We start from the raw sequence: 21,201 nt of genomic DNA, 5'->3' as shown, positions 1-21,201 counted from the left end.
ATGGAGATCACATGGAGGCTTAGCAACAGGGAGTGGGAAGGGGAGAAGGGGGGAGAAGGTACAGAGAATAAGTAGCATAGATGGTGGGGAGAAAATAGGGGGAGGTTAAGAGTAACATGGGAAATGGAGAAGCCAAAGAACTTATATGTACGACCCATGGACATAAACTAAAGGGGGGAATGCAGGTGGGAGGGGGTGTGCAGGGAGGAGGGGAATGAAGGGGGGGAAATGGGACCACTGTAATAGCACAATCAATAAAATACATTAAAATAAAAATAAAAAATAGCCCTGGCTGGTGTAGCTCAGTGGATTGAGAGCGGGCCTGTGAACCAGAGGATCACGGTTCGATTCCCAGTCAGGGCACATGCCTGGGTTGCAAGCCAGTTCCCTGCAGGCCAACTCCCAGCAGGGGACGCATGAAAGGCAACCATACATTGATGTTTCTCTCCCTCTCCTTCCCCTCTAAAGAGAAATAAATCAATAAAATCTTTTAAAAAATAATAAAATAAAATAAATTTAAAATAATAATAATAATAATAAAAGAGAAACAATTAATTTTAAAAAAATAAAAAATAAAAATAAAAAATAAAACCCCACAAACACACCCTAGCGTCCATCCCCGCCTCGCACCACGTTAACAGAAAGGAAAACGCCCCGCGTGGGCCCAGGCCCCACTCCCACTGCGTACGACTGCGGCGCTGCTGGGAGAGGATGGGGGGGGCGCCTGGGGACTCCGGGTCAGGTGCGCCCCCCCACATGCGGCACAAAACCACACCCTGTGCGGGAGGGAAGCCGCCCACCCGCCGTCCTCGGGGAGGCCGAGCGCCTGCCTCCGGTCCTCACAAACCTTTAACTGACAAGCTGCAGACGCCCAGCAGGCCGGGCTGGGCCGCCAACTCTGGTCTGCCGAGGTAGGACAGCAGCAGAAGCTGCCCAGCAGCACCAGCAGGAGCACCGGACAGACTGCAGGGCACTCTCGTCAGATGCGGAGAGGCATTTGCCGCTCTGAGCATTTTAATAGGAACAAGGGGCCACAAAAGTCAGAGACGAAACAAGCTCCTCCTGCGTGAGCAGAGTCCCCGGGGTGGCCCAGGAGACCTCAGACATGGCCGAACCTCAGAACACTCCTTGGAGGGCTGGGGCCCCCAGGGTCCAGCTCAGGGACCCCCCACCCAAGTCTCTGCTTCTTCCAGCCCATGTGTGTGTCTGCAGTCTCCATGCGGCACACGCCAGAGCAATACACCATGTACACACATGGCCCATGAGCATGAAGGCGTGTTCCCGCAAAGCCTACATGCCACCCGGAGAGGGAACTCATGGACACGGCTCACAGAGAGGGAGCCCCCAGGCTGCATGGTTGGGGACACACGGCAAAACCGGGGTGCAGTGGTGGCTGCCCTGGGCGGGGAAGGGGGCAGGGCGGACTCCCACTTCCTCTGAAGGCCTCAGGGCTTTGAATGGGTCAGAGCGACTGGGAGGGGATGCTCTGTATTCTCCTGGGCAGGGCTGACTCGAAGGTCTGTTATTGTGCCTTTCACACATTTTATAGGTAAGAATAAGAACAAAAGGGGGTAAAGGGGCCCTCAGACGCCTCTAACGCTGGGCCTGAAAAACGAGAACACTCTTCCAAATCGGTCTTCTTCAAGCCCTGGACTGACGTCATTTTCTGAGGCTCAGGCTCGGAGACGCAGAACCCCCCCACCTCAGAGTAAATCCGATCACAAGTGCAGCTCAGGGGAGGGTTCGGTGGACGCTGTGAGGACACAGTGGCCCACTGCTGGGCACAGGCGGCTCCTGCTCAGCTGGGTCCCGGTGACCCTGACCGAGCAGCCTGAGCAGGGCACTTCGCCAACTCGGAGGCCTCTGCCGGGGACACCACTGCTCATCCGAAAGCCCAGGCGCCGCGGCGGCTTCTCCGCACTGACACTCACCACTCACGGCACCCTTCCAGCAGCAGCCCAGTGCGGCCAAGTGGTTTAATTAACCTGGGAGGGTGCAACTGTATGCTCTCTAGTAGGAAGTCCACACCGAATGGCAGGCCCCGCGGATGAAGAACCGGGCTGCCATCTCGAGGGAGTGCGAAACCCGCCGGGGGTGGGGGGTGCCCGGCGAGCACAGGACTGCGGACGGGGCAGGGTGTGCGGGTCACCCCCACCCCGACGGCAGCCTCTGAAGCAGCGCTGGCTCTCTGGCAGGGTGTCCACACGACCAGCAAAAACACACATCACATCAAGTCAACCAAGAAACGCCACATCTGAGGGACACGGACTTGGGGGACGGTCTGGGGGGATGGTCAGGACCCTGTTGAACCCCCCAAGGCCATCGGGGCACCCCTAATCCCCCAGTGGGAGACACCAGCCTTGCTGCCCAGCTGTGTCCATGGGGGAGGGGCAGGGGTCCTCGGTGGGAGCCGCTGGCTAGGAGGCCAGAGAGCAGGCCTGCTCACACCCCCTGCAGGGCGCCCAGGTGAGGCCCAGCCTCACAGGCTTGGAGTGGGCCGGGGGGCGGGGGCGGGGCTGGGGGCGGGGCCGGGGGCAGGAGCCTCGGGGGCCACTGGGAAGACTGGGCCTGCCTCCCTCTGGTCCATATCCCTGGAAGGAGCAGGGCGGCAGGAAGACACGGAATGATCGGGGCCTGCCCTTCCTCCTCCCCTGGTCCCACAGACCACTTGTCCCCATCGCCTCCTGTTCCACAATACCCAAGATCGGGGACCCTTGTGTCCCTGGCAGAGGGCCCTAGGGATGGAGGCCACCACCAGGGAGCCACCTTCAAAACAAATGGCGAGGAGGACAAGTGGCAATGGATGGGGCACCTCCCGTGGCCTCCCCACCACTGACCTCTGGACCTTGGGAAAATGGCCACTTACGGAATCCAGCCTCCACACGGGCCACCACCTCCTTGCCCTGCCGCCTGGACGCCCTGGACTCTAACTTGGGAGTGGCACACCTGCACGGCACCCGAGAAGCCCTGAACAGCCTGCAACACGCTCCTCGCTTAGAAGAGGCATCCTGGAGTGTGGGCAGTGACCCGGGGGCAGCCCCGCCCCCTCCGAGCCCTGGCTTCCTGAAGGGGGCCCCACAGTCTAACACCAAAACACAGCTGACACGCGGGGGATGGCGTAGGGCTGTGTGTGCAGCTCCGTGGGTTGTGACAACCGTCCCCAAGCAGGTGAGCACCATTCACCCAGACCACGACACAGAACAATCGGCAAACCTGGGGGCTCCCAGCTGGATTCCCTGGGCCACAGGACAAAGGCCCACGACTTTCTCAACCTGCTGGCACCAGCGAAAGTCAGCCACTGTTGACTGAGCAGCCACATCATGCCAGGCCCTGTGGGGACAGCAGGAAAGGCAAGGACCACTCCCAGTCCGGGCACGGGGTGTGAGACCAGGTCTGATGCCACTCGGCCCAGAGACGGAGGTCCCACCCACAAAGCAGGGCCAGGCATCTGACCCTGGGCGACCCCCACAGTTCTGGGGGCTGAGCGTGGGGCCCCGGGGTATCTGATGCAGCTGGACGAACAGGCTGTGTTGGGCTGCTCCCGGCACAGGCTCAGAGGCACCACCTTAAGGAGCACGATGCCAAAGCCGAGACAGCGAGGCACTTCCCACAGTTCCCGCAGTTCAGGAGAGAGCCAACCCCTCAGAGTGGGGGACCCAGAGCAGCGTCCCCTGGGGGTGCACGGGAGATTTTGATGGGCATGGGCCGTCTCAATGGCAGTGCACCTTCCCCACTGTCAAACTCACCAACCAGCTCGATCAAGGTCTGTGAGTTTCACCGCATGTAAATTCCATCTCAAAGAAAAAACGACATGTTGGGAAAAATGCAAGTCGCAGCTCCAACCCTCGTGGGGAGAAACGAAAGGGAGCTGCAGGAGGGGCGCCTGCTTGTGAGCAGACCCAGGCCCCGGGGAGTCCCCGCTGACCCCCAACCCCTGACCTTGGCAGCCACACCGCTAACCTGCTGCATCTGGCCTGGACTCGCTCTCCCCAGCGTGTCGGTCAGGCCTGACAAGCAGGTGCCGTCTAAATGGCATCCTGCACTGAGACTGGGCTGGGTCTCCCGGCCCCTCGCACCTGTCTCTCCCTGAACATCAGGTTGGTCCCTCTTGGGCAAGTCAGGTCTACAGAGTAACGGAGAAGCAGTTACTCCCATCACTGCACCAAAGGCAGCGTGTCCCTCCGAGAACCAGGCCCGTGGAGTTCACCCTGATCGGGTCACACCCTCCACCACTGCCCGGGCAGCACACAGCCAGGGGAGGACCTGGGAGCCTGGATCCACTCCTTCCGTCTGCAAGTAGGAGCCCCGTCTTTAGAAGGCAGCAGGGTTCATGGCCCCAGGTCACATTGGGCCTGTGTTCTGTTTCTATACAGCCAAGCAGCTGGGAACTTTAAATGATGGGGCGGTCAAACGAGTAACAATAATTTGTGCCAGGTGGAAATTATGCAAAAGGCACATTTCAGCGCCTGCGAACAGCACTGCATTGGGACTCGGCCACGGCCACCCTCTCCTGGCCATCCATGGCTTCCCACCTGCATGGCGGCAAGCAGGACCATGCAGCTGGGAAGATGCGCCGTCGGGTCAGTTTCAGAAAATGCCCACCGTCCTCCTGGGTTGGTGCTAACGAAGGAAGCGCCCATCCACAAGTCATTGTGTGTGGAGGGTACATTTCTTTCTGGGGGCAGAGGCTTGTCTGGATGAAGGACCCCAGATGGGGGCAGCCAGGGGGACAGCTCACCCACTGACCAGCCCCCTTGAGACCCAGTGAACTGAGAACCCAGGCTGCCAGGTGTTGGGTGGGACGTGGAAGGGGGGTGCTTTGTGAATGTAAACATCTAAGGGCCAAGGACAAAGCTGGGAATGGAGACGGTTCCACAGTGGACAAGGATGGTGCCTTTTCAGAAGACGGGCAGCCTGGACCACGCAGGGACGGAACTCAGGGCCTGGGCTGAATCCCAGCTCTGTCCTCCAATATCAGTGATGGCTTGGACATGACACGGAACTCCTGGGCCTCATTTTCCCCACTGTCTACACTGCGGGGCTCTTTAAAAAATATTCTTAGACAGAGGGGCAAGGAGGGAGAAAGAGGGAGAGACATATCAATGTGTCATTGCCTCTAGTACGCCCCCTACTGGGGACCTGGCCCACAATGCAGGCATGTGCCCTGACTGGGAATCGCCGAACCAGCAACCCTCTGGTTCAGAGGCCAGTGCTCAATCCACTGAGCCACACCAGCCAGGGGCGCAGGGCCCTTTGAAGGATGAGAGAGAAGGTAAGTACACAGCCAGGACAAACTCCAGCCTAGCACACGCGCTCAGTGAGCAGTAGCCGCTGCTGTTGTTAATCTTTCTTCTCTGCTCTTCCAAGCAACACTGCAGGTGGAGTATTCTGATCCGTGTTAACATCTCAGAGAGACGAAGTGACCTGCTCAAGGCCACACAGCAAGTAGGCAGCTGAGCTGGCCAGACCTGGGCCTTCAGACACCCGGTCCAGTCGGCCGGCGCGCGTGCCTTGGGTCTGCAACGATACAGCCAGGCGACCCCACTGCAGGGGCTGTAGCAGGACCGGCTTCCCAGAGGCCTTTGAAAAATGGCGATTGTAACAAGGGACTCCAGGTTCTGGGCCATAGGGAGAAGAAAAGGGCAGTCCAGGCAAGGAGGGCTGAGGCACAGGGCCAGTGAGACAGCCATGCCTGGGGGTGGCGGGCAGGCGGGGGGGTGCTTCCAGCCCAGCAGCTGCGGTCCAGCTAAGCCCAGAGCACCAGCGTGGAGTGCCCACCACCCAGCAATCAAGCTGTTGAGACCCAAGAAGGCAGAGTGGCAGCACGGTCCCCAGTCAGCACTGGCCCTGGGCTTGGACATCACCCCCCCCTCAGCCTGTGTGACCTCATGGAGGCCCCTGACCCTCTCTGTGCCTCAGTTTCCCCGTGTGGGACCCACGACCTGTGTGCACAATGACTACTGCCTTAATGTGAGAAGATACCTTGAAGGCATGTAGAATGGAGCCCGGCCCAGAGTCGGCACTCACAGCTGTTCACCAGCATCGCAGACGAGAAGAATGCACGAAGTTCACGCGTTTGCTTCATAAATAAAGGCAGTCACGGTGCTGTGTGCCTTGCACAGCATTGCCCCTCTCCCCAGGTGCGAGAAGGGCAGGGCACTCTCAGCCTCAACGACACAAGCAGAGGCACGTCCCCAGGAGCCACGTCCCCACAGGCGCCCTGTGGTCTGAGATCCACGGTACCTGGGGGCGGGGCTGAGCAGCAGTGACAAAGAGGGTTGTCACCAAATTTACAGCGCAGTCAGGGCTTCCTCGTGCTGACAAGTGCATCACTCCCTCGTCACTCAGCACCTAAGGGGATGACAGCCGGGATGAAAGAGTAAGCCATCTCAGCCCCATTACAGCCAGCAAGATGGCGCCAAATTAAATCTGGCCGTCGATGGGACCGTCAATATTTAATTTACTCATTGCAGGTGGCAATTCAGCCCTGGAGACGCCACTGTTTAACAGCAGAGATAGTGGGATTTATCTGGAGTGGAGACCCGGGCCACCTCTGCGATGAATTCTGAGGAGCTCGGGGGACTGCACTTGACCCCCACGGCTGCTTCTGGGCCAGCCCAGGGCAGTGGCTCCTACTTTTGGAATCCACTTGGCCCTTTTTGGAAACAGGAAACACCAAGAAGTGAGGGGTGGAGGGTCCTGCTGAGTGGTGGGTCCCCCCTCCTGGTCCTCTGGCCTCCCTCACCTGGTCTCCCAGGGAGCCAGGGCTAGGGAAACAACTCCGCTGATTATCATCATAGATGTTTTGGATTCATCAAGCGTGTCACCCTCTTCCTCCTTCCATGGGTGGGAGCTGTACCTGGTGGCCACTGTCCCCATGGCGGTCCCACAGCCACAGGGGAGTGAGCACAGCCTACCCCCCTGAGCACACCACCTCCCAGTCCTGCATCAGTCCTGCGCCACCCTGCTCTCTCCCGGGTCTGCCCCAGTCCGAAAGCCCACTGTCAAGGACGCTTCCTCCCCTTGGCCCACAGCTACCACCCAGCCAGGCCCTTGCCCTTCTGCAAAGGGACCAGTTCCACAAGCCAGGCTGAGGACACGGCCACACAGCGTCTGCCAGGCCCGTGCGCTGTGCAAATATTAACTCTCTTTGAAAGGTTGCTCGCCCTCCAGTTTCCAATACTTTTTCCTTTGGACACTTTAGCCTAGTGTTCATTTTTCATCATCTTGTTGAAGGAAGCGGGGACATGAGACACAAAGGGGTCTGGGACCTGGACCTGGCTGGATGGCTTCCCGGGGGGTGGAGGGGCGGTGGTGGCCCGTGTTGTTCACCCCACACCCCCCATGGGGGCAGCTTGGGGTGCTCTGGGCAGAGCTGCACAGGGCCGCAGCTCACACACCCTCGCTCCGTCAGACAACAAACACTGACACCCTTCAGGTCTGCTGGCCCTTGGGGACCGACCTTCTCCTGAGACCTTCCCCTCCCCAAAGCAGTGAGCACCAGGCCGAGTGTGTCTATCCCCAGAGAGGGAGCTTCTCGCACAGACCACTGGCCCAGCACAGGCCCAGGCCAGGGGGCAGGAGGCTGCCCACAGAGACAGGCAGGTGGCCACAGAGCATCCCAGCTTCCGAGAGCAGAAGCCACAGGAACCAGGTACTGGAGGGATCAGGTAAGCGGTAACTTCAGCACATTGTTGGAGGCTGAGGATGGACTAGATTGAGTTAAAAACTCCTGGGGGCCCCCAGTTTCATTGGTTTCACCTTCAGGAACCCCACTAGGTTCTCACAGTGAGGCCTGGGGAAGAATCCTCATGTGTGTGACTGGGGGTGGGGGCAGGTGACCAATCCGAAACGCAGCTAACATACAGCCAACACCTACCGAGTCCCGTTTTGGCAAGGTGCTGTGAGAGCTGGGGCGGGGAGCCACGGGCCGGGGGTTGTGTGGCTCCTGCTCCCAGGGCTGTGTAGCCAGCTGAGGAAGGCCTGGCCTAGCCCTGCAAAGTCAGGGAAGACTTCTTGGAGGAGGAGGTGTGTCAATTCTTAAAGCATTAGCAGGAATAAGCCAGGAGGAGGCAGGGAAGAACAACACAGGTAGAATTAAATGCAGAAACAAGTCAAGGGTATGTCTTGGATACTGATGAACCACCCAAGTCTGGAGCTTGGGGGCTGGGGCCTGTGTCCTTGGACCCCTGGAGGAGGAGGACCCCGTGGCCTTGGCTCAGGAGCACTGAAGCTCTGGGCTGGGATCATGGCAGGAGGCAGAAGAAATGGGAGGAACAATATATCAGCTCCATTCTTGGCCCCGGAGCGTTGGCATGTCATGCTGTGTGAGTACCTACATGTGCAAGGGCACAGGGTTCTGCACGATCGAGCCCGACACGCACCTGCGTGCATGCTCACTACGCTGCCCACACACCCGAAGGCTCTGTGGCTGCACGGCACCAAGTCCCACATCCACATGCCCACACTGAGCCGACAGCGGGGCACCTCCGGCCCTGTCCCCAACTCTACAGCTGTGGCCTAGCATTGACCAGTGTGCGTGCGATAGGGCCAGCCATGGAAGAAGAGACACGCTCTCCAAAGGACGGTCACCCTTTCACCCGAGCCAGGCTCCCCGTTCAAACGGGAGCTGCCGCTCGCGGGCACGACGTGGACTCAATGAGCCAGGGAGGCGTAGGAGACAGAGCCAACCGACTTGTCTTAACTAGCGGTGCAACGTCCTCGACGTTAGATCCTGCAGCACAGCTGTTGGGCAAACAAATAAATAAGTAAAAATGTGACTTGGCACACAGGCACTGCGGGGACCAGAAGAGGCGCCGTTCCTTTCTCCCAGCACAGGGTCACCGCCTGGTTACTCTCCTGGCTGGTGACTCCCCATCCTCTGCCGTCTCCCCTGCTCCCCTACCCACATGCTCAGGTGAGGGCCTTGCTACTCATTTCACTCACTGAGAAAAGACAAGAGAGAACTTTCTAGAAGCCACCACCACCACCAGCTCTCTACCCTCTAAAGTGCATCAAGACACCTTTCTCTCCAGGGACTCGGGGTCAAGCGTCCAAGCTCCTGGTGGGCACCTGCCTGGCGCCGCCCCTCCTCTGGTCACCGGAGGGTGGCCCTGAGCAGGAAATGCCGGTGGAGGATAGGCAGGTGCCCCTGTACCCCCGCACCCCCACCCTGTACCAGCTGCCTGCTCACACAAGCAGCCGAACTGGTGGGGCACCTCCTGCCCTGACTGGCTCGCCCCGGTCCCCTGACCACCCTTTCAGCTAACTGATGCTCCGCAGAGACCCACGTGCCAGGCCCACCTCTGCTGCCTGAAGGGGCCCCTCCCCTCAACAGCACAGGGTTCTATCTAACCAGGTCCGCCACTCTCCGAGCCCGGAGCACACCCTGGGCACCACCACAGCAGCTTCCTCGACACGCCTCCCCTACAAGGAAGGCAGGAGGGAACCGAGGCTCCAGAGCCCTAGGGGATTTGCCCAAAGCCATGCAGCCAGGAAGGCCAAAAGGCAGGATGCCTAGCCAGGTCTCCAGCCACGAAGACACCCACCTAAGGGAGGGGCGCGCACCCAGCACCAAAGCAGAGCCCCCGAGTTGCTGTCCGTGGTGCTGAACCAGCGCAGCCCACCGTCCTCCCCGCGGGTTCGCCAGCGCTTCATCCGGCCTTGCCCAGGAGAGGGCGCTAATCAGTTTTGCTTTACTTCCAGAATTTACCTTGACTAAGAAAATGTGGCCTTGGTGTTACTTTGGGGGGGGGGAACCTTATGACATGAACTCCACACTTTACACACCTCACTCACTTTTGACCATTCCATCCTGTTTTGGAAAGTTACAACTTTTTCTCTGGGAAGCTGGAGGTGCCCTGTCTGCCGGAGGCTGTATGACTGAGGAAAGCCCTGACCTCTGCCCTAAAGCCCAGAATCTCACTGTGGTTTGAGGCAGGACATGCCCTGCCCACAAGCTCACTTTAAAAACGTGCGCATGTCTTAAGTGCTGAGGAGACACTAGAAATGGTTAAATGTGCGAACTGTCCAGAGAACGAGACCATCTGTGCACACCGTGCCCGGCTTAACAAAGAAAGGGACATTGGCTCTGAAATGCCTCTGGGTGCCCTCCCCTCCCTCCGTGTACAGGTAACCACAGTTTTGTGCACCATTCTGTGACTCCATAGTTTACTAAATATGTTTATCAAAAAGTGCATTTCTTTGTTTTGTACGGTTTCCAACTTCATACAGATGAAACCGTACCAGCATGCTCTGCCACTTTCTTCTCGGACTCAACCGCAGGTGTCTAAGGTTCACTGTTGTCACCACATGCGCCTGGCTTGTGCCCTGCACAGCCCCACAGTGCAAGCAGGGACCTGCTTACCCGCCCCCCGTCGGCGGTGTCTTGTCCCCACCTCGTGTGCCGGTCACCTCCTGAGCCGGCCTCCCGTGGAAGGGCTTCTCTGAGGCGCAGGTTTCTGGCCGTGGAATATGAGGGTCTGACTTCGGCTTCACCAGACGACTCCACGCTGCTCTCTAAACTCCAACTCCCCGCCCACAAGTAACAAGGAGGAGTTCCACCAGTCCCCGGCTGCTCAGCCCTGGGCACTGCCAGCATGTGCCGTGGGTGCCCATCCAACACCGGTGCGGCTGGGCATCTTCTCATGTGTGCTCAACTATGCTTCCTCTTCTGGAAGGCCCCTCAACCATCCCCACCCTAGCTGCCACAGGACGGCCCTGGACTAGGATTTCAGTCCAGGGGCCCAAGCATGGTGCACTGGGGACTGGACGGTCACTGTTCTGTGTGGCTGTGGAGGAGGTGGGCTCGCCCACTGCTGGGCCCTGGCCTGGGAGGAGAGCGCACCTCCACAGCTGACGGCTGAACGCTCCCTTTGCTGGCCCCGCCCCGATCATAACACCCCTTAAACTGAAGTCACACCGCGTTCAGAAAGGCATCCTCAACCTGTCTCCCCGGACTCGGGCAGCTCTGAATGACAGACCCTGGATGGGAAGACCATGTCTGCCTCTGCTGCACCCACGGGCCTGGGAGGAGCTGTGGTCGGGGCTGCCCTTCAGAGCAGCCTGGCAGGTGCTGCCGGGGGGTCACATCCAGGAGCACCCCCACCTATGGGCCTAGCATCTGCAGAAACTTGATCTCCTTGAGGCTTCTGGGATGCACCTGGTTTGCCGTGTTCGTGCTTCCACAGTCTCACTTAGCACTTTTCTTCTTTTTAGAATCCAGACAGGGCCCTGGCTGGTGTGGCTCAGTGCAATGAGTGCTGGCTCGTGTGTCAAAGGGTCGCTGGTTTGATTCCCAGTCGGGGCACATGCCTGGGCTGCAGTTCAATCCTCGATCTGGGGTCTGTGAATCCCCAGTCTGGGCGTGTGTGGTCCCTGGGACAGGAGCACAGGGCAGGCAACCAATGATGTTTCTCTCCCGAATCAGCGCCTCTCCCTCCCTCCCTCCCTCTCTAACACCAATAAAAATAAATGTCCTCGGGTGAAGATAAAAAACCCACTTTATGGCGAACGAGTCAGCAGCATTTACCGCGTTCACCAAGTAGCAGCAGCACCCTGTCCAGTTCCAAACGTCGCCACCGCCCACAAGACGCACCTGGCATTTTGCTGCAGGACGTGCTTGCGTCCAGCACCCCCGTCGGGAGACTGGGAGCTCCTGCAGGGCAGACTGTGTCATGGGCATCCCCACCCTCGTCCAGAGTCAGAGACGCTTGTGGGGCTAACCTAACTTAGTTCCCAGTGTCTCCTAAGTCTGTGCAGCACCTTCGGCATGAGCAGGCACCCACCACAGTCAACAAACGTGGCCACAGGCAGCCTCGCTGCAGCCCTGGCTGAGCCTGGGGGAGGGCGCTGGCAGGAGGAGCCGTGCTGGGATCGAGACCCACAGGGACACGAGTCTCGGGGACAAAGGCATCTGCTGCTGCTGTCGTCAGCAGTGCCAGCTCAGGGCAGCCAGGAAGGCTCCAGCGCTCCAAGGTCAAGCAGGCCGCCCCGCACACAACGCACACGAGCTCACTTCACTCAAAGCAGGCGGGTCGTGCGCATGCATCTCTGTGAAGCGACTAATTACTTGTTTCTCAGACGAGCCGACAACCTGGCCGGGGACCTGTGGCCCCCCCCTGCTGGGGGCCCAATCCCTTTGCAGGGGTGAAGCTCCCTCCCAGTCTCACCCAGACCAGGAGGCACATCTGTCACCCTGCACTGCCACCCAGAGTCATCAGCAGAGCTAATCACTGCTAATTGTAATATCGTTTCTGTCTTGCCGCTAATACATTTAGACTTGCTAATCAAATCAAACCATCCGCCTTGCTGGGCTGCTTTCAAATAAACATTTCTGCAAAGCGAGAAATAAATAAATAACTCCCCAGCTTTGTTCTCTTCTCCGTAGCTGCCTCTGCAGAGACGTGGGTATGTGCGGGGGGGGGGGGGGTCATTTCTGTGTCCCTGAGACCGAAGGCATACAAGGAATCCAATGAGGAACTGACCAACGCTTCCAAAGAAGGAGGCAGAGGGGATAGACACCTGGGCACCGGGAGGCAGGGAACAAGGTGAGCAGGGTTAAGGGAGGGAGGAAGGAGGGACGGGACTGTCCCAGCTGAGCCCAGGCCATCTATTAGCCACTTTATCTGGGCCGTGTCCACCTTCCCAGGGACTCAGTCTCCTGTAGCCCCTGGCTGGACTGGGGCTCCTTCTCAGCACAGTCAGACCTCTGAGCTCCCTCCTTCACTCATCGAGTTAAGTGCCGAGCCCTGTGTTGCTGGTCTGTCTCCCAGCACCTCCCCCGGGCCTGGCACATGGCAGGTGATCAGGACCTGGCTAGTGAACACACCGACAGCCCCGACAGCCCCGACTGCCGATGCAGAGACCCGGCTGCTAAGAGGTACTCAGGAAGTGCCTGGGACCTCAGTACGGAGCGGGACCTCAGCGCCAGTCCCTCCAGGGGAGGCCTGGCAGCGCACCTGCTCCCTGGGAAGGTGGGGGCGGGTGGCCCAGAACAGCTGCGCAGGGACCAACAGGGAATGTGGAGGGCGCGGGGCACCGCGCTCAAGGATGCACGGAAGTGTTTCTGAGAATTCTGGAGTGGGAACTGACGAGAGGGCAACCAGGAACACGACTTCACAGAAACGCACCCAGTGTCTGTAGCAATCCTGCCGAGGGACTTCCGTACCCTCACACAGCCAGCCGCTCATTGTGGAGAAGGGGCCCCTGCTACACGGGGGTGGGGGCCCGGGACCACATGGCGTCCGGCCATGGCCCTGTGTGGGCTCCCTGTGCGTGGCAATGCCACCCTCCCACCACCCCACCGGCCTCGACAGGACAGGCCAGGTCTCACCTGGTTCTGTCGGGCCTGGACGAGACTGAGTTGTTGGTGGCGTTCTTTCCGCAGAGCGCAGGCCCAGATGGGAAGCACTCTGTCTGGCACCCTGCCCTCTGTTTCCTGCCAAGCTGCCTTTCTTACCATTGCAGAAGCAAGCGAGTGAATGAACAAACGAACGAATGAACGAAGCCAGCCGACTGCTACAACTGTGGCGTGGGGTGAGCCCCCCACAAAGGCTGTGGGGCAGGGAGAGTGAGGAGGACAGAGGGCATGCGCTCTGCGCAGGACATACTGTCACTTCAGGACATGCTCTCAGACTGGGCTACTACGCCCATTTCGCAGATGAGAGGCTAAGGCCCAGAGGTCATCCAGCCGCTGTGAGAGGATGCAGGCCACCCAGCAAGGCGGGAGGACTCTGAACCCAGGCGCTGCCCACTGCTGCACAGTTCCAGGTGGCCCACCGGGCCCTCTAGCGAGTGCCCCCCGCACCCTGCCCGAGCAGGAAAATGAGAGGCATGTCCCTCATCCAACAGTTTCATTAACTTGAGACTGTGTGTTTCGGCGATTATACAAGGCTTACAGAGGGCACTTAACATTGCAATTTGTATCTAGATACCGATGTCTCTTTTTAGGTAGCTTATTACGGGTGAGTACGGATTACAGTAGCCACAAGTTCCAGGTCGGAAAGGAGGCCCTGGAGGGCCCCCACCCCTGCAGCCATCAGTGGACAGAGGATGATTCTGAAGGTGGGATAGCAGACCAGGCCTATCCCCAAACACCACGCCAAAGAGCAGGTAGTGATGAGCTTGCTCAATTACCTTCAGTACTTCCTATGTTTGCTTTTTTCGTTTCTTTAAAGAAATAAGTTTCAAGACTTACCCTAAGAAAATCGACGCAGATGGACATAAACGTCTACCAATCACATGAAATTAGCGACAACAAACGTCACAGACCACTTTACACCGTTCCCATGTCCTCCTTTCTCCTCTGTGTAAAGATGCCACATGACTGAAATGGGTGCCGTCCCGGAATCATAACGATAAAGCCACGTGCATAGGCCTTCAGAGCTTATGGACACCATCACTCCCATTTTACAGGTGGAAAAGCTGAGGTTCAGAGGTTCTCATGCCTCACTCCAGTGTGCAAGGTGAGCAATCCAAGGACCTGCAGTTGAGCCCTGCTTCTGTGTCCCAATCCCTCCAATCCATCCCTGAGCTGAGCAAGGAACAACCATCGTCTTCCCAAAATCACCAGCATCGTGTTAATAACCATTCTTCCCACCCCGTGGCCACCACCATCACTAACCACATCACCAGCGTCATCACCATCATCACCAAAAAAGAAAATCTCTCCCGTAAGGGCTGAAGAAGCCACAACCCACACCTTTCCATTTTGCTGGGCGGCTAGGGAAAGGCTCAGCCCCACGGAGCCCCGGTTCCCGCCTTTGCGGCTCCGGGACCTTGTGGGGAGCATGTCCCACACACTCCCCGGCCCAGGGCGGGTGCTTCTGGTTCACAGCATAGGGTGGCTCCAGACCCCTGCTGGCAAACGAAGCTCCCAGGGGAGTCAGGGACAGGCTCTGGGGACCTGAGCAAAGATCCAGTCAGGGCCTAGGTCTTCACAAAGCCTGGAAACACTGTGACTGAGAGTAAAGAGTCCCCTGAGAGTTAACTGCTACACGGTAAAAGTGTGATAAGCAGTGATCACGTCACTGAAAGTATGCAACATATATGCTATGTATGAGGGGGGACCCCCAAAATCATAATTACCTTCAGGAGGGCAGGCCCCTTATAGTAGAGGCTTTTCCTGCTAGTGAGTGTTCTAGGAACCCATCTGGACCAGCACACCAACTGGTGTTGTGGTGAGAGGCGGTGTTCGACTTCAGTGAAATTTTTTTTCCAGACTTTTTCTACACGTTTGCCCATTTCATGGCGGCTGGTTTATGAGTGCACCTCCCCACACCACACTGAGTGTTCAGCAGTTTTTGACCAAAAACAGCATGAGCTCTGTGAAACTTTTTGTTTGTTTCCCCAGGTGAAAAAAGTCCTCAAAGGGGAACATTTTGCCGATGTGGAAGAGGTGAAACAAAAAACGGCAGAAGCGCTAAAAGGCATCAAGAGCCACGTGCTCCAAGCCTGTTTCGCGCCGCGAGAAGAGCGTCTCCGTGGGTGTGTTGCATCGATGGAGAGGACTGTGAAGGTGCTGACGTCTGAACATGTAAGAATAAACACACAGTTTTTATAAATACATTCTGGTTTCTTTTTGGGCCCCCTCCACATAGAAATCTTCCTCCATCATCCATCAATTAAAATGTGCAGGTGGTAGGATTGTTTATCTTGCTGTTCATTTTCACTTAAAGTTTTGATTTTCAAGAAAAATCATGTGTGCCCTGGCCGGGTTGGAGCGTCGTCCCCTACACCAAAAGGTTGTGGGTTTGATTCCCGGTCAGGGCACGTACCTGGGCTGTGGTGGGGTCCCAGTCAGAGTGAGGATGGGAAGCAACTGACTGATGTTTCTCGCTCTCCCCAACTACCTTTCCTCTCTCCAAAATCAATAAATGTGTCCTCACGTGAGGATGAAAAAGAAGAGAAAAACCACACTGTCTTCTCTTCTTGTGACTCCCTTCCAGACCCTCGGCGTTACTGCTGGCAGCCACCGAGGCCCAGGGGTGGACCCGGGACACTCGAAACCTGCTAAGTGACAGACAGTAGATGTCATGAAAATAACTGCCAAATGAGTCCCATGCGCCCAAGAAGGACCCCAGGCTTTAAGGTGTGCCAGGCAGGTTTTGTGCTTCGTGTCACCTTGCAGAGTGCTGTGGGGAGTGTCCCAGGAGGGCATCCCAGGTGCCCAAGGACGTGGTGGCCCATGGGCAGTCGGCACATCTGGGAAACAGTCAGCATTTCTGGTCGACGCCCAAGGCCGAGGCAGTGCCGGGAGGCCAGAGGACGACAGGCCTGTCAGTCACCTGCGGAGAATTCCTGAGTCTTCCTCCTTGAGTCACTGGCTTCCAGACTGTGCTCTCTGGAGCCCCGGTGCCTCCCACTGGCCAGTGACCGTGCAGAGAGAGGTCAGCCCCACCCCACTTCCAGCACAGCAGCACCTGCGCGGCTCGGCCCCGGGCGAGAGGCCAGGAGACCCCTGCAGCCAGTGCTGTGGGCGCTGGGGAACGGGGAGTCATCCTCACAACAGAGAGGTAACCTGAGGGTGACACTGCAGAAGAGCCACCGTGGCTGCGGTGTGGCGGGCCGACGCGGAGGCAAGGAGAGCAGTTTGGCAGCTGGGAGGGGGACTGGAGCCCCAGAGGCGGGAAGAGGTGAGAAACATCCAGGACGTGCAACTGGCAAGATGACAGTGGCCAGCTGAGTGGGGGACGAGACCAGAGCGGGGACCAGGAGATGGGGGAGGGGACCAGGAGACGAGGGAGGTGGAGGTTTCAGAGGCTTAGCGTCAGAAGTCAGTGGCCTGCTGGGGACCACAGGGGGGGGACGCACTTCTCCAGAGCCCCCGAGGTCCGCCAGGTGCCCTGTAGAGCTGACCCAGCCTTTGTCCCTCAGGCCCCCAGTCTACGAGTCACGTGCTTACACTGTCTCCACCTCACGGGTGGGTCCAGGCGGGCAGGAGGGTGGCCGACAACTTGCTCAGTGTCACAACAGCAACCGGCTCACAGGTGCAAGCTGGGAGCTGAAAACGTCAGTTGTTTAGGTTCCGGGTTTGGGGGATGAACTTTCCCCATTCTCCGGCCATCACACCCCAGCCCCATGCGGCTACCTCACTGCTCCCTACAGTGACAGAGGCCCTCGAGGACAGACACCAGGGCTCACAGGTCTTCATTCCGTGGAGTGCCCCATGCCAAACACACACACACACACACACACACACACACACACACACTGCATGGACTGTGACTGTCCCCACCACTGGGGGTGGGGATGAAAGGATGGGAAGTAATGGCCCTCTGAAGATCAGCTGACCAGACCTGGGATGAGCCTGCTTTGGAGGTAGTGAGCTCCCCGTCAGAAAAAGACCTCCACTGGGGAGGAGAGTGACGAGGGAATCCCTGGAGGATCTGATCAGCGTTTGTGAAACCTGTTTGGGAAGCAGAACCTACAGGTAACATCTTTCCAGAACACCGAGAACTACTGACACGTCTCATCCCGCCAAGGAAAAACTCTGCTGGAGAAACCTAACCACACTTCTCTGCTCGCAGCAGCGCCCCCACCAAAGACAGGACCACCAGCAGGAGTCCTCCCGAGTCCGAGAAGTTGCCACGGACTGTACAGCTCTGTCTGCATCTTAAGCCATTTTATCGTCTGCTAGAGTCCAACACAAGAAGGTGAATGAATAAACAAACACCAGAAAAAGTTTAGGTGAGAAAGGTCTGCATTTTGCTACGCATGGCAGGTTTCCGCACGCGGTGGAAGACCGCGCTGCTGAGGCTGGCGGTGGCAGACCTCGCCCAGGCCAGCACGGCCCAGGGGCACGCCCAAAGATCCACAGTGGAAGAGCCACGTCCGTGGTGGACGCTGGGGGGCCTCTCAACATGTCACTCCTGAACCCCAGACTCCAAGTGCGGGTGACAAGCGGCCGTGGCACAGGAGTGGGAAACAGGTTCTGGGAAGGTGCGGCCCAGCCCCACCCGGCCACATCGCTCTGATCTTCGCCCACAGATGCCTTGGACCAGACCCACATGCCCTCAGGCCTCGGCTCTTGCACCCACACGATGTTGCGATGCGTTCACGTGCATGCTGGTGCCGGGGGACACCAAATGCTGTGGTGCGAATGTCTGCTGCCCCTGGGAACACTCTGGGGACCAGGCCCGGCCCAACTCACCATCAGGAGAGGGAAAAGGAGAGAAATCACTCACTATAAAGCAGGGGTGTCTAGCCTGCGGCCCGCACACAGCCCAGGATGGCTGTGAATACGGCCCGACACAAAACTGTAAATTCAGTTAAAACGTTATGAGGTTTTTTGTGTGTATCGCAGTGTGTTTAACGTGAGGCCCAAGACAACTCTCCTTCCTCCAGTGTGGCCCGGAGACGCCAAAGGCTGGCCACCCCAACAATTTAAAGCCCAGACAAGCCACCACCACGAGGCTGCATTTTTAACACCCACGTGCTTAGTGTCAACGCAAACCTCTGGCGGGAGAGGTGAGAGCAGGTGCACACCCCTCCTGAGAGCCACACCCGAGTGGCCCACAGGCATCCTGGGTGTGCTCGGGTGCACCCACGCCAGGGCCCCAGGGTGCAGATCTGCCAGGGACCTGGAGCCAGTGGGAGACGCCCGAGCTCCCTGGAAGATGGTGAGGCCAAAACCAAGGTCCCCTGGGGTCTGCTGGGGGTAGCCTCCTGGATGTGCTCTCCCATGGGCTGCCCTGGCAACCGGGCAGGCTTCTCTCCACCATGGGCATCTAGGAGGGAGAGCCAAGTCCACCCAGCAGCAGGGCGCAGACCCCAGCGGCTGAAAGCAGGGGCTCAGACAGATCCATGTCCCGTACACCCGGTTCACGCCCGGCTCACTCCCAAGAGGCAGAAGGAGGAAAAACTTGAAGGTCCCTGAGAGGGACGGCCCATGACGATTCACTTGTGCAGACACAAGGTGCTCTGTCTGCACGGCAAGCAGGATTCAGCCCGACAAAGGGTGGACAGGCCTTCCTCCGGACCCTGTCTCGGCCCATGAGTTGGGGGTCAAAGCCCCACTGGCCCGCCTGCCCAGGCTGTCACCAGGGTCCCATCGATGCTGGACAGGGACAAGTTTGGCCACCTGTCTGGAGCTCTGCAACCAGGTTTCAGTCCAGGCTCGGGCACGCCTCGGTCACTAGAGGTTTAGTCAGTCGGGCACCCCATAGGCTGGTTCCCCGGGTTTGTCATCCTGCCTGAGGTCACCCCACAGTACAGACACTAAACTCACCCCCAGCACACAGATGCCCAAACTGACCCAGGGGTCCAAGCCTTGCCCCACAGGGCTTTGGGGACGAGGCAGGGATCCTGCTTCCTCATGCTCAGGCCAACGAGGATACATGCCCACCCCACCCACCAGCCCCAGAGACACGGGGGACCACGTGGCACGTGTGCTGCCCCAGACTGGAACGGGCACGATGCCGGGGGTCCGCCGCAGCCAACCGCGCCAGGGCTCGGGACAGACTAATCCAGGTCACCTTTCAGCACTTAGATAAGGACTGTACCCCTCTGAGCCTCAGCTTCTCACCCTGTAAGTACGGAGGGGAGCAGAGGGCAGAGTTGTGGGAAAGTGAAGGGGGGCACACTGTCACCTGTCACAGGTGAGTGCCACCTCCACCCTTCCACCCACGAGGGTCAACACAGCCCAGAGAAGATGTGGCTCCTGAGGCTTAAACATGGATCCCAGCCCTTTGTTAGGCCAGGGGGACAGTGACTGATGTGCGTCCCCGTAAGGTGTGTGAGGCCTGCCACAGGCCTTGGTGGTCAGGTCCTTCAGTGCGGCCGCTTTACAGGTGGGAAAACTGAGGCCCATGAGGATAAGCAACATGTGCCAGTGGAGCAGCTCCTGGGAGGCGGGGGTGGGAAGAGTGGCCTGGCCCCCGCCCGGGGGCTCTCAGCCCTCCCGCAGGGCGAAGGGGCCACAGGTGCGGCGCAGCAGGTGCACGCTCCTGAGGGCCGCTCCCTGGGTTCTAAAGCACCCTGTCCTCTCGCGGGAAGGAGAGCCGATCAGGGTGAAACCCTCAGCCAGCTGGATTTCAAAATCACGCTTGTAGTTCATGCCAGACCCCCACTCCCAGTGGGCCACACGTGGTGGCGAGGGAGGCACTGGATGGTCTGGGCGGCCCTGGTTTCCAGTCTTCAAACCGGACAAGACAGCCATCTCACGGCCGGAGGGAGCCCGAGGTCCGAGGCGCCTCCGTCTCAGCTCCTGGCTGCAAGGTGGGGCGGGATGGCGCTGCCCGCACAGGCCGCCACACCTGGCGCGGAGGTGGCATCCAGCGCCGGCCGCCTGTCTGATGCCCGGCTGCTGGTGGGACTGGCCTCCGCTGGCAGGTGCAGTGGGCTGGGTCGTGCCCCCCATATTCACATCCCCCCAAACTTCAGACTTCGACCTTATCTGGAAACTGGGTCTTTGCAGATATAATTAAATCGAGGTCACACTGAATTAGGGTGGACCCTTCCTTCATCCAGTGACTGGGGACCTGATAAGAGAGACACAGAGGCCGAGGAGAGGCCACGTGACGACAGAGACAAACTCCGTGATGCAGCCATGAGCCAAGGAGCCCCGGAGCCCCCAGGCGCTGGAAGAGGCGGGGAGGACGCCCCTTGGAGCATCTGCGGGGAGCTCAGCCCTACTGACGCCTCGATCCTGGACTTCTGGCCTCCAAAGGCGTGAGAGGATCCACTTCCACAGTTCGCAGCCGCCTGGTCTGCGCTAAGCTGTTACAGCAGGCACGGGAAGCTCGCGCAGCAGACGAGGAAGTTGCGGCTCAGAGCGGGGAGCGGCTGGCGAGGCCCCCGCGTTCCCCATGAGCAGGGGCTGGGCCCGACGCCCCTTCCCCCTCCCCCCCCATGCAGGCCCCCGCCTTCATCCAGAACACTCTCCCCCACCCCACTTCCAGGCTGCTGACTACGAGGAAAGATTTGCAAACATCCCCACTTCCGCTGTATCCAAATGAGTGTCATTGCAGGAAAGGAGTCCAGATAAAAATACCCAAACCCAGGGAGTGCTGGGGACAGAACTGGCACAGGGACAGGTGGCCCACGGTGCCAGCATCGGAACTGCAGGACGGCCGCCCACCCTTGGCCGGTGCCATGGTCCCCTCTATCCCAGCGCCGGCCTGCCAGCAAGGTCCCTGCTCCCAGCCCTGTTTATCTTTTTCATCAACTAAACAAAGCAGAAGAGGCCCAAACACAGCCTTG

General features: G+C 58.8%; 1 protein-coding gene across 2 annotated transcripts in view; it reads right to left on the bottom strand.

Annotated features, from left to right (window-relative positions):
• PHF21B (PHD finger protein 21B) overlaps positions 1 to 21,201 on the bottom strand; it is a 59,472-nt gene that overhangs the window by 25,393 nt on the left and 12,878 nt on the right. The window lies entirely within an intron of this gene.

This window comes from Sturnira hondurensis, unplaced genomic scaffold, assembly GCF_014824575.4.
Source record: "Sturnira hondurensis isolate 20B ecotype Veracruz unplaced genomic scaffold, ASM1482457v3 Scaffold0000780, whole genome shotgun sequence".
NCBI lineage: Eukaryota > Metazoa > Chordata > Mammalia > Chiroptera > Phyllostomidae > Sturnira > Sturnira hondurensis.
This window is presented reverse-complemented; position numbering and strand designations above follow the sequence as displayed.